The sequence below is a fragment of the Vulpes vulpes genome, chromosome X, assembly GCF_048418805.1.
Source record: "Vulpes vulpes isolate BD-2025 chromosome X, VulVul3, whole genome shotgun sequence".
NCBI lineage: Eukaryota > Metazoa > Chordata > Mammalia > Carnivora > Canidae > Vulpes > Vulpes vulpes.
In genome coordinates, this window is record NC_132796.1 from 12009133 (window position 1) to 12025544 (window position 16412).

General features: G+C 40.0%; 1 protein-coding gene and 1 pseudogene across 12 annotated transcripts in view; both read left to right on the plus strand.

Moving 5' to 3' along the window:
• The window catches only part of CA5B (carbonic anhydrase 5B), a 131751-nt gene that overhangs the window by 87916 nt on the left and 27423 nt on the right, over positions 1 to 16412 (plus strand). The window lies entirely within an intron of this gene.
• LOC112919152 (large ribosomal subunit protein eL18-like) lies at positions 11590 to 12232 on the plus strand (annotated as a pseudogene).

Below are 16412 nucleotides of genomic sequence, written 5' to 3' on the forward strand. Positions count from 1 at the left end.
GGTTCGTGAATGATAACAAATGTACTACTCTGGTGGGGGATGTTGATAATGGGGATGCTGCATGTGTGGGGGCAAGGGCAAATGGGAAATCACTGTACCTTAAGTAAATTAATGGAGAAATAGTCTTAAAAAATTAAACATGAGGGGTGCCAGGTGTCTCCATTGGTTAGGTGTCTACCTTCCGCTGGGGTCATGATCTCAGGGTCCTGGGATTGGGCCCTATGATGGGCTCCCTGCTCAGTGATAATTCTGCTTCTCCTTCTCTCTCTGCCTTTGCCCCTCCCTCCTGCTCTTGATTTCTCTCTCTCTCTCTCTAATAAAATCCTTTAAAAAATCAAATATGAGATCTTAGACCATAACAAAAATATTGTTAATTCTTAATCTAATTAAATATAAAAACGATCATCTAGAATTGAAATGGTACATATTTGCTATTTGTTATTATTTCTTTTTCTTTTTTTAAGGTTTTTTTTTAAATTTTTTTTTTAATTTTTATTTATTTATGATAGTCGCAGAGAGAGAGAGAGAGAGGCAGAGACATAGGCAGAGGGAGAAGCAGGCTCCATGCACCGGGAGCCCGACGTGGGATTCGATCCCGGGTCTCCACGATCGCGCCCTGGGCCAAAGGCAAGCGCCAAACCACTGCGCCACCCAGGGATCCCCTAAGGTTTTTATTTATAGGGACACCTGGGTGGCTCAGCTGTTAAGCCCCTGCCTTTGGCTGAGGGCGTGATCCTGAAGTTCCAGGATCAAGTCCTGCATCGGGCTCCTGGCATGGAGCCTGTTTCTTCCTCTGCCTGTGTCTCTCATGAATAAATAAATAAAAATCTTTTTAAAAAATTAAAAAAAGATTTTTATTTATAATTTGACAGAGAGAGAGAGCACAAGTGGAGGAACAGCAGGCAGAGGGAGAGGGAGAAACAGGCTCCTCACTGAGCAGAGATACCCCCCCACCCAGGATCATGACCTGAGCCTAAGGCAGGCCATTCAACTGACTTAGCCACCCAGGGGCCCTATTTGTTATTATTTCATTGATTTTTATTGTTCATGATCTCTACTTTTAGATTGAAGAGAAATATTTTTTTAGGACAATGTGAAATAGAATGGCACTGTATAAAATCTAGCCACTAGTCCCATGTGTGTATTTTCATGTAAATATAAATTTATTTATTTATTTATTTTTAAAGACTATTTATTTATTCATGAGAGACACACAGAGAAAGGCACAGACACAGGCAGAGGGAGAAGCAGGCTCCATGCAGGGAGCCTGACATGGGACTCGATCCCGGTCTCCAGGATCACACCCTGGGCTGAAGGTGGTGCTAAACCGCTGAGCCACCCTGGCTGCCCTCATGTAAATATACATTTATTAAAATGTTATGGCTACATGTTGCTAGCGCTTACCACATTGAAAATTTCCATCATCAGAGAAAGTTCTATGTGACAGAATTGGTCTGTATTATAACTGAACTGTGTTAGAAAATTCTCCTGTTATTTGTCCAATTAATTTTGAAGAACAGGGATGCCTGGGTGGCTCAGTGGTTGAGAAACTGCCTTTGGCTCAGGCAGTGATCCCGGATCCTGGGATTGAGTCCCACCCACATAAGGCTCTCTGCAGGAAGCCTGCTTCTCTTTCTGCCTATGTCTATGACTCTCTCTGTGTCTCTCATGAATAAATAAATAAATAAATAAATCTTTTTAAAAAAGATTCACATTATCTAATTAAGAAAAAAAATTTTGAAGGGCAAAACTCCTAGAGAACAATAGTATTAAAATTTTTGTTTTGCAATGTCTTCATTAAGAACTCTGATAATCCCTAAGTAATAGAGATTCAGGATGTGCCAGATGGAATCTCTCATTAACATTCAAATAACCTTAAGAAACAATAGGCTGATTAAGAGCCCCCTGGAATTATTAATAGCTCCAGGGGTTTAGGCAGCAACAAGAAGCTGGCAGCAACAAGGAGCTAACAAATAGCTCTGAACAGAGCCCGAGGAACTGTGGGCTTTAGTGTGCTGAGAACTCCATGTGTATGCTGCGCTTACCTGGGTTCAGCCTCAAAGTGCCTTTTACAGCTCTCATGCTCTGAGAAGACAATTTGTGATCATCCTTAGCAATGGTGAATCCTATCACTGTGCCCAACCATAGGCCTATTAGGATGATCTTCAGTTACACGAAGAAATCGCACATCTCAAGAAAAAGGACAGTAACAGGTCAAGGCACAGGAGTAAAAACCAATGAGGGTGTAGAACAACAATGTCCAGAGAATAAATAATGTGAGCTACCAATGAGCCATATAGGCAATTCTATAATTTCTAATAACCACTTTTAAAAGAGAACAAATAGGGATCCCTGGGTGGCACAGCGGTTTAGCGCCTGCCTTTGGCCCAGGGCGCGATCCTGGGGACCCGGGATCGAATCCCACATCGGGCTCCCGGTGCATGGAGCCTGCTTCTCCCTCTGCCTATGTCTCTGCCTCTCTCTCCCTCTCTCTCTGTGTGTGACGATCATAAATAAAATTTTTAAAAAAGAGAACAAATAATATGTTCATTACATCTCAAAATTGGGGGAAACTCATTCTAATATAGCAAATATGTAGATAAAATATAGTAAGTAGGCAAAATTATTTTTACCTATATATTTGTTGAGGAGGAAAAATATTTAACCTAGCATATCCAAAATATGCCCACTTTAACATGAGATGAATATAAGAATTATAAGTGAAATATTTTGCATTCTTTGTTTTGTATTATGTCTTTAAGGTCCCTAGGTATTTTACATTTATAGCACGTCTCAATTTAAACAATCACACAGGATGAGTGGTTACCTTATTAGGCAGTGCAGGTACAGAGAATAGATGCCAAGAAATATCAGCAGATGAAGGGATGCTTAATGTAGTCTGGGGTTGTCTGAGAAGGGGCTGGAAGTGATCTTTAGAGCCTGTAGGATTTTAAGAAATGAGAGAGAAATGGGTAGATGTGATCATGTGGACCACTGGGGAGGAAGTATTTCCTCTACTTTTGAAGATCTTCTGGCCAGACAAGAATCAAATTGACAGGGGCAGCCCCAGTGGCTCAGCGGTTTAGCGCTGCCTACAGCCCGGGGCGTGATCCTGGAGACCCAGGATCGAGTCCCACGTCAGGCTCCCTGCATGGAGCCTGCTTCTCCCTCTCCCTGTGTCTCTGCCCCTCTCTCTCTCTCCTCTCTGTGTATTCTCATGAATAAATAAATAAAATCTTTAAAAAAAAAAGAATCAAATTGACATGAGACAGATTAATAGGAGAAATCAAATTTAATAGCATATGTAAGGGGAACCCACATGGACATGGAAATTCCAAAGATAGTGAGGCAACGTGAGGCTTATATAAGCAATAGAGAAGGATAGGGGGTCTGAGGATACAAAGGGAAGGAGGATCATTATCAGAAAGGTGAGAGGAGATGTTTGGAAAACAAAGATTACCCTATTATGCAGGTAAGTCTCATAGGTAAAGAGGAATCTCCATTAGTAGCTCTCTTCCCGGAATAAGCAGGCAGTTAAAGGAGAGGTACAAAGCTTTTTCTGAAAAGCTTTTTTTCTGCTGGGGTTATTTGCTTCTAACTCAAAATAACATTCGTGCCAAAGGGACCTATCTTGGGGCAACCTACCCTTGGCCCCTATGGTTTGCTCCTCTGAAACTTTCCCGAAGTTTCACACAGTAAAAGTTGAGCTGGTAAATTGTCCATCTCAATGAACCAGTCTTAGTCCTGACCATAGGTCAGTTCAGCTAGGTTCATTTCATCTCCACTGTGATGCAGATATGTTTTCAAAATTAGGCCTTTGGTTCAAGTAATCAGGTACTCAACAATAGGCATTTCTATGGGAATGGAAGAAAAGCAATGGTTAATGATTGAATCAAATTATAAACCCATTTTTGAGTTCTGAGGATAGCTAGTGGAGAGATTTCTAGATGTCAAGCTTGAAGCACTTTCAGACAGAGTGAGAGCAGGCAGTGGTACCAGAACTTCCTGGTGTGTAGTTCGAGTGTCCCTGGTGATCTTTGAGTGGCCCATAGAATAGCAGGCATGAGGACTGTCTACACATGAGCTGTTGCGGGGATTTCTCTTAAGTTTATATCAAGTCGTTCATATTTTGCTTGTAGGGCTTTGGGAAAAGGGAAACTTTAGTTCTAATCCAACTCAGAAAGGAGGGAGAAAAAGAAAAAAAAAACACCTTAGTTTGGAGAATTGCAGCAAGGCATTGGGGGAACTAGAAGTCAGGATCTAGCCTTGTTTATAACAAATATTAGAATCTAGTACTTAGAGATCCCTGGGTGGCTCAGCGGTTCAGCGCCTGCCTTTGGCCCAGGGTGTGATCCTGGAGTCCCGAGATCGAGTGCTGCATCGGGCTCCCTGCATGGAACCTGCTTCTCCCTCTGCCTGTATCTCTGCCTCTCTCTGTCTCTCATGAATAAATAAATAAAATCTTAAAAAAAAATAATCTAGTACTTATATAGGTATGTTATTCAAACATATTTTGTCTCTCTATCACCCTGATTTCTACCAAAAATAACCAAATGAACATTTGTTTGCAAAATAAGTCTAGTTTTAAAAACTTGGCCTAATTATTTACATAAGCACTGCAATAGTGATTGTGACTATGTAGGTTCTTTTATTTATTTTTATTTTATTTTTATTTTTATTTTTTTCGGGCATGTAGTTTCTTTTAAATCCTCTTTGCTTTCTCTATAGTTAAGAGTCTGTTTCTTGGTTAGTCTCTTTTTTGCTTTGTTCTTTTGGTTTGTTTCTTAAATTTCACACATGAGTGAACATGGTGTTTGTCTTTCTCTGACTTGCTTACTTTATTTAACATTATACCATCTAGCTCCATCCATGTTGTTGGAAATGGCAAAGTCTCATCTTTTATGGCTGAGTAATATTCCGTTTTGTGTGTGTGTGTGTGTGTGTGTGTGTATCTACTTCTTCTTTATCCATTCATCTATAAATGAACACTCAAGCTGCTTGCATAATTTGGCTATTGTAAGAAATGATGCAATAAACATAAAGGTGCATGTATCTTTTCAAATTAGTGTTTTGATATTCTTTGGGTAAATACCTAGTAGTGCCGTTACTAGATCATATGGTAGTTCTAATTTTTAACTTTTTGAGGAACCTCTATACTGTTTTCCAGAGTGGCTGCACCAGTTTGCATTCCCACCAACAGTGCACAGGATTCCTTTTTCTCCATCTCCTTGCCAACACTTGTTAATTGTGTTTTTGATTTTAGCCATTCTGACAGGTATGAGTTGACATATCACTGTGGTATTGATTTGCATTTCATGATTAGTGATGTTGAGCATCTTTTCATGTGTCTGTTGACCATCTGTATGTCTTCTCTGGAGAAATGTCTGTTCATGTCTTCTGTTTGTTAATCGTATTTTTTGGGTTTTAGGTGTTGATTTGTATAAGTTCTTTTTTTTAAGATTTTATTTATTTATTCATGAGAAACACACACACACACAGAGAGAGAGAGAGAGAGAGAGAGGCAGAGACACAGGCAGAGGGAGAAGCAGGCTCCATGCAGGGAGCCCGATGTGGGACTCGATCCTGGGACTCCAGGATCATGCCCTGGGCCAAAGGCAGGCAATAAACCACTGAGCCACCCAGGGATCCCCGATTTGTAGAAGTTCTTTATGTATTTTGGATACTAACCCTTTGTCAAATGTCATTTGCAAATATCTTCTCCCATTCCATAGGTTGCCTTTTAGTTTTGTGATCATTTTCTTTGCTGTTCAGAAGCTTTGTATTTTGATGTAGTCCCAATGGTTTATTTTTATATTTTTCCCCTTGCTTCAGATGACACATCTAGAATAATGTTGCATCAGCTGATGTCAGAGAAATTACTGTCTGTGTTCTCTTCTATTTGAAGAGACTCTGTACTCTTATGATTTCAGGTCTCATACTTTGGTCCTTAATCCATTTTGAGTTTATTTTTGTATATGGTGTAAGAAAGTGATCCAGTTCCATTCTTTTGCATGTAGCTGACCAGCTTTCCTAACAGCATTTGTTGAAGAGACTTTTTCCCATTGGATAATCTTTCCTGCTTTGCCAAAGATTAATTGACCATATAATCATGGGTTTATTTCTGGGTTTTCTATTCTGTTCCATTGATCTATGTGTCTATTTTTGTGCCAGTACCATACTGTTTTGATTACTATAGCTTTGTAGTGTATCTTGAAATCTGGGATTGTGATACCTCCATCTTTGTTCTTCTTTTTCAAGATTGCTTTGGCTATTTGGAGTCTTTTGTGGTTCCATGTTAATGTTAGATTACTTGTTTTAGCCCTATGAAAAATGCTGTTGGTATTTTGATAGGGATTACATTAAATGTGTGGATTGAGTAGTATAGACATTTTAAGAATATTTGTTCTTCCTGCTGGAACTTCTTGTAAGGAATTTCTAGATTGAACTTTTAACAGCCTTAAGGCCACAAAGTATAAGAATATTAATGAAGTTTCTGAATTCTGGAGGGTTCAGGTAGGGAGAATTCGTTCCTGCTATATTTCCATACTGCGTATAATGATGTAGTTTATCAAATTATTATAGGCCAGTTAGCTTCAGAGAAAAGATTTCTTTAATCTTGAAAAACAAACCATTTAAAAAAGTCAGAAATGTCTTAAATGAAAGTTGCAAAAAATTATAATTATCATCTTCAGTTCATTCAGTCCCATGTTTTTGTTTTGCTTAAATCCAGTTTTTCCACTAGTTTTAGAAATTCTTTTTTTTTTTTAAGATTTTATTTATTCAGAGACAGAGAGACAGAGAGACAGACAAAGAGAGAGGCAGAGACACAAGCAGAGGGAGAAGCAGGCTCCACGCATGGAGCCTGACGCGGGACTCGATCCTGGGTCCCCAGGATCACACCCCGGGCTGAAGGCGGCGCTAAACAACTGTGCCACTGGGGCTGCCCTAGTTTTAGAAATTCTTACCTAGTTCAGTTTTATGATCCTAAGGTTATCAGAAACTTGTCCTTTTCTATGAGTTTATATGAATCTTTTATTTTTTTATTTTTTATTTTTTATTTATTTATTTATGATAGTCACAGAGAGAGAGAGAGAGAGAGAGAGAGAGAGAGAGAGAGAGGCAGAGACACAGAGGGAGAAGCAGGCTCCATGCACCGGGAGCCCGACGTGGGATTCGATCCCGGGTCTCCAGGATCGCGCCCTGGGCCAAAGGCAGGCGCTAAACCGCTGCACCACCCAGGGATCCCTGTATGAATCTTTTCTATGAGTTTCACTGAAGATGCATTTGCAGTGGCATCAGTGTAAAACAGTGACTGTAAATGATAACAGTTAAAAATGGTAATGTTTAAAGATTTGGTTAGAGTTCATTATGATGCAGGTGGCAAGGAAATGTGATTATTTCTCTGACATACAACACTTCAAGATAATAACATAACACTTGATAAACATAGGAAATTATTTTGGCTAGCTATAAAATCCTTGTTTTGTAGGAAGATAACTTTAAAGATAAAAACATTTACAATATCGGGATCCCTGGGTGGCGCAGCGGTTTGGCGCCTGCCTTTGGCCCAGGGCGCGATCCTGGAGATCCGGGATCGAATCCCACGTCAAGCTCCCGGTGCATGGAGCCTGCTTCTCCCTCTGCCTGTGTCTCTGCCTCTCTCTCTCTCTCTCTGTGTGACTATCATAAAAAAAAAAAAAAAAAAAAAAAACATTTACAATATCTTATTAAGAGCAGATCAATAGTTTAAGAAAATTTTGAGTTTTTTAACAAAGAGAAAACAAGAATTTTAACTTTGCATTAGTGTATTTTTGACATTAAAACCCATTTACTCACTTAAATTTATTCTAGTTTTAACTAGTACTAACCATACACAAAATTCCCTTTTAAAGATTCCCTCTTTATAAACCTTCTTCAACTTTCCTGAGTTACATTCATAGTTTGCTTTCTTTCTTTCTTTCTTTCTTTCTTTCTTTCTTTCTTTCTTCCTTCCTTCCTTCCTTCCTTCCTTCCTTCCTTCCTTCCTTTCTTTCTTTCTTTTTTTCAAAAAGATTTTATTTATTTATTCATGAGAGAGAGAGACAGAGAGAGAGGCAGAGACGCAGTCAGAGGGAGAAGCAGGCTCCATGCAGGGAGCCCAACCTGGGACTCCATCCCGGGACTCCAGGATCAGGCCCTGGGATGTATGTATCGTTGGTCCTAAACCGCTGAGCCACCCGGGCTGCCCAGTTTTCCTTCTTTAAATAATCAGTCTCACTTTAGGAAAAAAATTTCTTTTCCCTCATCAAAAAATGTATTCCCATTCCCCATATTTTTTTCTCCAAAACACAAATCTTACTTTTCTTACATATAGAATTGTTTTTCTTATTATTTCTAGTAGTCTTAAATATATTTATTACAATTCTTAACTCTTAGGAACCTTAGAGTCTAGTGAAAATTAATACTAAGCAACTGTAAACTTTTGTTATACCAGCATTCTTTAGATTAGCAAATTTATGAATACATTTCATAATTTCTAGAAACAAGCATTTTTTTCATTGTATAGTTGCTTTTTTTTTAAGATTTTATTTATTTATTCATGAGAGACACAGAAGGAAAGAGGGGGGCAGAGACACAGGCAGAGGGAGAAGCAGGCTCCATGCAGGGAGCCGACATGGGACTTGATCCCTGGTCTCCAGGATCTTCAGCCCTGGGCTGAAGGCGGCACTAAACTGCTGAGCCACCTGGACTGCCTCACATTGTATAGTTTCTTAAATCACATGGCAAGTTTACTAATAAAACCACATTTATTTTTAGTTTCTCTGCAATAAGACAAAAATAGACCTATGTTTATTACTTAATGTTTCGTTATTTTATCTTACTTGGAAATTATGCAGATATTCAACAAATTCAGCTCATCATCTGACTCAGGAAAATTCCAAAAATTTCAGGTTGCCAAACGTTTTGGAAGCTACCCAAAAGTTTACCTATAAATCTTTTAGTCTTATTTATATCTATTTAATCTACTTGTTCTTAAGAATTACGTTCAGATTACCTACAAAACTTCATGAGGCATTGGACAAAGTTAACCCTTATTCTAATATTTTTTGACAAATTTGCAACAGAGACAAGAACCCATTTGACCTTCCTTAAACAGAGATAAAAGTCTTAAATTTAACGCATAACTCTAAAGGCAATTTTATTTTACAAGACCAGTGCTCTAACCCCTGAGCTATAGGGCCTCGCAGCAATTTTATTTTAATTAAACCAACAACCTTAAATTAGCTTTAGTACTGAATATTTTCCCAGATCACATAAACTTGAAAAAAAATTTGAGTTTCTATCTTTCAGAGTTTTGGAATGGAATGCTCAATTCTTAAAGGTCCGAAGCCCTTGCCTTCAAACCAACTAAATAGAGCTCTTCTACAAGTTAATTTTAACAATACCATCCAGAGATAGAGAAAATATCCAACATTTATAACATATATAGACAGACAAAATCCAAACAATCTTCTAGCTTTTGTTCTTACTAATATTTGTGGAAGGGACATTAAAGACACAATTTCCAAATACCTCTCCCCACCTCTTTTTTTTTTGGGGGGGGGTACTTTTCTCTAAACTTCTCCTTAATTGTTTATATTTCACAGAATAGCTCGGGGCACCTGGGTGGCTCAGTGGCCAAGTGTCTGCCTTTGGCTTGGGTCCTGGTCCCTGGGTCCTGGGATCGAGTCCCACATCAGGTTCCCCGCAGAGAACTTGCTTCTCCCTCTGCCTATGTCTCTGCCTCTCTCTTTCTGTGTCTTTCATGAATAAATAAATAAAATTAAAAAAAAAAAAAGAATGGATTTTAGGTCCTAGAGAAGATGGGAGTAGGAAATTTACATCACAAAGGCAGAGAAAACGTCCACATTTTCTCCAAAGTGGAGATTTGGTGCATATCTGTCTATTATGAAAGGTGCTAGAATCGGAGTACCAAAGCCATTCTAGAAGTTTGTATTTTTAAAAAACTTCTTTATCCCTTTTTTTCTTCAGTCCCAGGTAATTGTGGGCTGTATTTACATTTTATTTTATTTTTAAAAAGATTTTGTTTATTTATTTATTCATGAGAGACACACAGAGAGAGATGCAGGACTTGATCCCCAGGACCCCAGGATCAAGACCGGAGCCAAAGGCAGATGCTCCACCACTGAGCCACCGAAGTGCCCCTGTATTTACATTTTAAAGACTTATGATTTAGAAGAGACAAGAAGAATGCAAAAAAATTTTTTTTTGTTTTTTTTTCCCCAGAGTTACAGGGCAATTGTGATTTAAAACTTACCTTTTATAAAGTAGAGGACAACTGTTTTAATATCCTGATCTTTCTTTCTTTTTTTTTTTTAATATCCTGATCTTTCATAATATCCATAAACATTTTGAGAGGAATAGGTGAAGTTTGGGGATTGCTAAAGAAAGATAGGTGGGCTTTCTTTGGCTTCTGGAGTTGCATTTCTCGATTTGTAGATATTTGTAAGACAAAGAGTTGTTTTTAATAATTCCTCTAAGAATTAGATTATAGCCTGGATATCAAAGGACTGATTTATCTTTTTAACTAAATTTGCTTCTTTATATTAGGGAGGTTTTTTTTAAATTTATTTTTTATTATTTATGATATTAGGGAGGTTTTTAACTAAAATAAGAATCAAAAGATTTTTATCTTTGTAAAGCATCTTAACATTTAAAGCTTTTTAATGTTAATGTTTTTAAAACATTTTAACCCTTCTTTTTTTTCTTTCTTTTTTTTTTTTTCATTTTAACCCTTCTTTCTAGGTTCATAATTCAATGTAGGCTTCTAATTATCCCTGAATAATGGCCTTTTGCAGATCATTTCTAAGAGGGCCTAGGAGAAATTTTGGTCCTATTTCCTGTGAAGAGGGTTTGTGATAGTCATTCTTTTTAATCTATAAATTTAATAGGATCTTTTCAAAGTGGAGGCTAAAGGGCTTTATAATCTAAAACACCTTGCTGCAGTCCAGGAGAAATGAATTCTTTTGTAGTAGGGGATCTAGGATATATCTGCAAAGGAGGTTGCATTGAAATGCCTGAAGCTGGCAGAGCCTGATTATCAATCCTTGGAAGTAGGAGCAAAGCAAGCCTTATTGCCAGTCTCAGATACTTTTGTTAAATTCATTTCCTGGCTTTGAGCACTTACATGAAGACCTGTATACTTTGAACCTAGAGAACCTGAGTGCTCCCTGTAAATCTTATATGGAAAAGAAATTCTTAAGTCTAATTTCTGTGATTTTATCTTATCAAGGGAGTCTCTAAGACTAGCCATTATACTAATAAGACAAGTGAGAGCTCTCAATAAAGAATATTTTTCTTTTAAATATAGCCAATTTTTAGCCCCTGCCTTCGGCCCAGGGCGATCCTGGAGACCTGGGATTGAGTCCCACGTCTGGCTCCCTGCATGGAGCCTGCTTCACCCTCTGCCTGTGTCTCTGCCTCTCCCTGTGTGTCTCTCATGAATAAATAAATAAAAATCTTTATTAAAAATTTTTAAAAATATATAGCCAATTTAAAGGTTCCATTGTCTGGCCATTAATGAGTAGGATCTATTAATAGCAAGATATATGCAAAAAGGGCAAGGGTTCTCTCTTTCCAGACCTGGCTGAGCAGGAGGCGCCATCATGGGAGTCGACATCCGCCACAACAAGGACCGAAAGGTTCGGCGCAAGGAGCCCAAGAGCCAGGACATCTACCTAAGACTGTTGGTCAAGCTGTACAGGTGTCTGGCCAGACGAACCAACTCTACCTTTAACCAGGTTGTGTTGAAGAGGTTGTTCATGAGTCGCACCAACCGGCCACCTCTGTCCCTTTCCTGGATGATCCGGAAGATGAAACTGCCTCGCCGGAAAACAAAACAGCTGTGGTTGTAGGGACTATAAGGGATGATGTGCGTGTCCAGGAGGTGCCCAAGCTGAAGGTGTGTGCACTGCGCGTGAGTAGCCGTGCCTGGAGCCGCATTCTCAAAGCTGGAGGCAAGATCCTCACCTTCGATCAGTTGGCCCTGGACTCCCCCAAGGGCTGTGGCACCGTCTTACTCTCTGGTCCACGCAAGGGCCGACAGGTGTACAGACACTTTCGCAAGGCCCCAGGAACCCCACACAGCCACACCAAACCCTACGTGAGATCCAGGGGCCGGAAGTTCGAGTGTGCCAGAGGCCGCAGGGCCAGCTGAGGCTACAAAAACTAACCCCAGATCCTGCCTTGTTATTAAAAAGATTTAGAAAATAAATAAATAAATAAATAAAAAGATTTTGAATGCTAAAAAAAAAAGGGGGGGGCAAGGGTGACCTGTCCCTGTGATCCAGAAGTTTACTCCCAAAATTAGTCTAAGAAACCAAAGACTGGAATGACTGGGTAGCTCAGTCATTTAAGTGTCTGACTCCTGATTTTGGCTTAGGTCATGATCTCTGAGTCATGAGATCGAGCCCCACATTGGGCTCTGTGCTCAGGGTAAGTCTGCTTGTCCCTCTCACTCTGCTCCTTCCCCTGCTCATGTTATTTCTCTCTCTTTAAAATAAATAAATAAAATCTTTAAAAAAAAAGAAAAAGAAAAAGAAAGCAAAGACCTTTGTTGCACAAACAGTAAGGATGGTGTGATGAAAACGGTATCTCCAATCTCCCACAAAATTGTGAGATGCTTCTAGTTACAGACCTACTAATCTGTGATATGGGGTGGGTGATACTGTAATGGGACTTTCCAGCACTAACAAACAACAAGGATTGAAATGACAAAGGTTCCTCTGGACTGGAACCTCTCAAGTCAAACACCCGGGGAGCCGACACAGCTGGACAGAGAGAATCTGAGTTCCATTCCCAGTCTGTTTAACTGACCACCAAGGTGTACCCTGGTAAGCACACTCTGGATGGTGGAGACCAAAGAGTGTTCTCAATGGTCATATATCCAAGCTTTTAGGACATAGAATAAGATGAAAGGAAAAATATTCACTCGTTAACAGTCTTGGCTAGGTCTTGGGTCTCTTAGAGACACACTATATCTAAGAAGGAGGTGCCACAGGGTTGGGGACTGGGCTGTTTTACAGTATACTTTGATGCATGGTTTTCTTGAGGTTGGCAGGTGACCTAGTGAAAATGTAACCCATTCTGTGACTGACTGATCCTGTCATGGGAGTCTTCTTGTGGTGAATGCTCTAACGGCTTTTATTTTATCTTATTTTAAAGATTGTATTTATTTATTAGAGAGAAAAATCACAAGCGAGACAGAGAGGAAGAAGCAGAATTACCACTGAGCAGGAGCAATGTGGGGCTCCATCCCAGGACCCTGAGATCATGACCTGAGCCAAAGGCAGACACTTAACTGACTGAGCCACCCAGGCACCCAATTCTAATAACTTTTAAGTGCTCAGCCCATGCCCACCAGTTTTGTGGCTTTGTCTTCTAAGATGTCCCTTTAGCAATAGGCTTTACCTGATGTGTGTACCAAATGATATAGACAAAAGAAAGCAAAGACCATCTCTGGGAGGAAATGGTTCAGTAACCATATAGAGTATTCTATTTAAATTCCAGAATCACTATGCTCAAGGACAAATATTTCCCACAAAGATTTTCTCTCCTGCTAATCTAAATTTAGAAAGAGAGAAAAAGGACTCTTACCATCCTCATTCCATTGGACTCTACAGGTAGAGATTCTTTGAGGCTGACAGGATAAGAAATCTCACTTTCTGCTGGCTGAATGTCAGATGTCCCAAGGCTCTCTTAACTGTGGCAGTGTCAGGGCAAGAGGTGTCCATCTAGTGAGTTAAAGTATCCTGCCCACTATGCCAACTGTTGGGGAGGAAGAATTTCTTCTACCCTCCCAGGTCCTTCTAGCCGGATGAAAAATCAAATTCACATGAGACAGATTAACAGGAGAACATCAAATTTAAAACCTAAGGGGAATCTAAACAGACAAGGAAATACCAAAGACAGTGAGGCAACCTGAGCCTTATTTAAGCTAAAAAGAGGAGTAGAAGCCTGAGGACACAAAGGGGAGGAAAACCAGTAGCGTGAAGGTGAAAGGAGATGTTTGGAAAACAAAGGTTGTCCTGTTATGCAGATGAGTCCCCGAGGTAAGGAGGCATCTCTGTTAATAGCTCTCTTCTGTTAAAGCAGGCTGTTGAGGGGGAGGTAAAGAGCTTTTACTGATCTCCTGGGTTTGGATTGCTTTTAACTCAAAATAAGGTTCATGTTAATGTGGCCCATCTTGGAGTGGCCTGCTCGTGGCTCCTAACGGAACAAAGGAAGTTTTCTGACCTAAACCTGCTTGCCTGGTTGGAGAGATTGTGAGTGTAAGGTAGATAGCCTTGGTATCAACTTGTTTGGTTTTCTTTATCAATAAAATAAGCATTAAGTGCCTTCTTTGTGCCTGGTACCAGTTTCGGCCTAGAGGTTGCAGAAGTTTAGGACACAGGCCCTAAGACTCGGGCCTTGACACAGGAACTGGAGGCAGATAAAGCAAATGCACACTGAAGGAGCAATGGTTGAGTGTGAAAAGGGCAAGAATGAACATGATGTGAGTTCAAAAGGAGGAACTGTCAGAGCAGTGGGAGAAAATGTCAAAATCAAAGTCTGGAAAGATGGAGTGGAGGGGAATGAGAGAGCAGGAAAAGAAACCAAGGGGCATGGTATGAAGTCTGAGGTCTAGGGGCCTGACCTGGGCTGCTGGTCATGGCAAGGCAAGGAAGAGAGAAACCTGAAAGATCCTTAAAGAAAAAGGTAATGTGATGATCAGTAGGGTAATAGGGATAAAGATAAAACGGGACTGGACTCTTCCCAGGGATGTTCTTTATCTTATACACTCAGGGCACAAGCAGTGATTGAAAGCCAACTCAGTTGTAGATTGCAGAGCAGTGGGGGAGGCAGATAGCCACGTGTATATGTGTAGGAGAGAACACATAATTTTCCCTCCACCCTTCTGAGTTCTTGGCTGAGACCACCCATAATAAAGGACAGATGAACAAGAGAAAAACAAATACAAGTTTAGTAACATGTGCACCTCCTATGTACCTGAGAAAGACCTAGGAAAACAGAGAAGCTCCCCAAGACGGCCAAAGCTATCACCTTAAACACTATCTTCAGCTAAAGGCAAAAGATGCTTTAAAAAAAAAAAAGATGTTGAGGGGGACAGTTATGGTAGGTCACCAAGCAAAGCACAGTAAACATGGGCATGGTGGTTGTGTAAATTTCAGTCCAGTCCAGCCTTCTCCACCGATGAGAGCTGCTGGTGACTTAGAGTCATCCTCTTCCTAGTCCAGAGACAGAGACACTCGCACACGTGGAGATTTCCCTTATAAATGTAAATTTCCCTGACAAAAAGAGTAGCTTCTACTCAGTTTTCAGAGCTTCTCCCGTGTCTGCTGTTTCCAAAATAATCAGCTCAAAATAAGCCTTCTGCCAAAGAGACATATGGGATGTATATTATGCTCCCCTTCACCACCCCAAAATATGCCTTTGGCAGAAGGCTTATTTTGAGCTAATTATTTTGAGAAACTTCAGCCACAGGAGAAGCTCTGAAAGCAGAGTAGATGTTATCCTTTTGTCAGGGAAATTTACGTTAAAAAGGGGGGCTGTACCAGGAGGAGAGCCATTACCAGAGACAGCTTTTTCATTAGAGAGACTTACCTGCTTGGGAAGGCAGACTTGGCTCTCAGTACATTTCCTTTTCTCACCTCCCCGTGAATTGCCCTCCTCCACTTTGAAGCCTCAGAGCCCTGTTCCATTCCTTACCTCCAGTTGTGTTTAAGACTCAATCACGTGGCTGCCTTTTAAGTCTCATATCTTTGCGGGTCTCTGGTCAGAAAGTAGATAATTTAAAAAAATTGTTTGTCCTATTAATCTGTCTTTTTGTTACAGTGGTGGTGGTGGGGGGGATATCTCAGCTAAAGACCTAGAAGCTTAGAGGGAAAATTATTTGTCCTTCCCTACAGGGGCATAATTTGTTACCCTTCATATGAATATAATATTAACTACACTAGTATAATAAAACTCTTGAAAGAAAACTATCAGAGTGGTATGATTAGAAAATAATATTTAGAGGGGATCATATTATAAGGTAGTAGCCAGAGAACATTTTACTGAGAAGGTGACAATTAAGCCCAAGACCTATAGATAACGGGGTAGGTGAATGAGTGGAAATTGATTTCTGAGGAGGAGCAGGAACTGAGGGGCCAAGACAGGAATGTGCTTTCTATGTGTTGGGGGTTGAAAGAGGGACAAAACGGAGGCATAGGGTGGTACAAGCACAAAATAAATCAAAGCCAGGACCAGTCCTACAAATAAGAACTAGAACCAAGCACATTACCACTATGGAATCTACAGGGATTTTGTGGCTCATCAGCTGTATATTAGTGACACCTTCAAAAAGACTGTGTAGCTCTGCTCACTGAAACCGT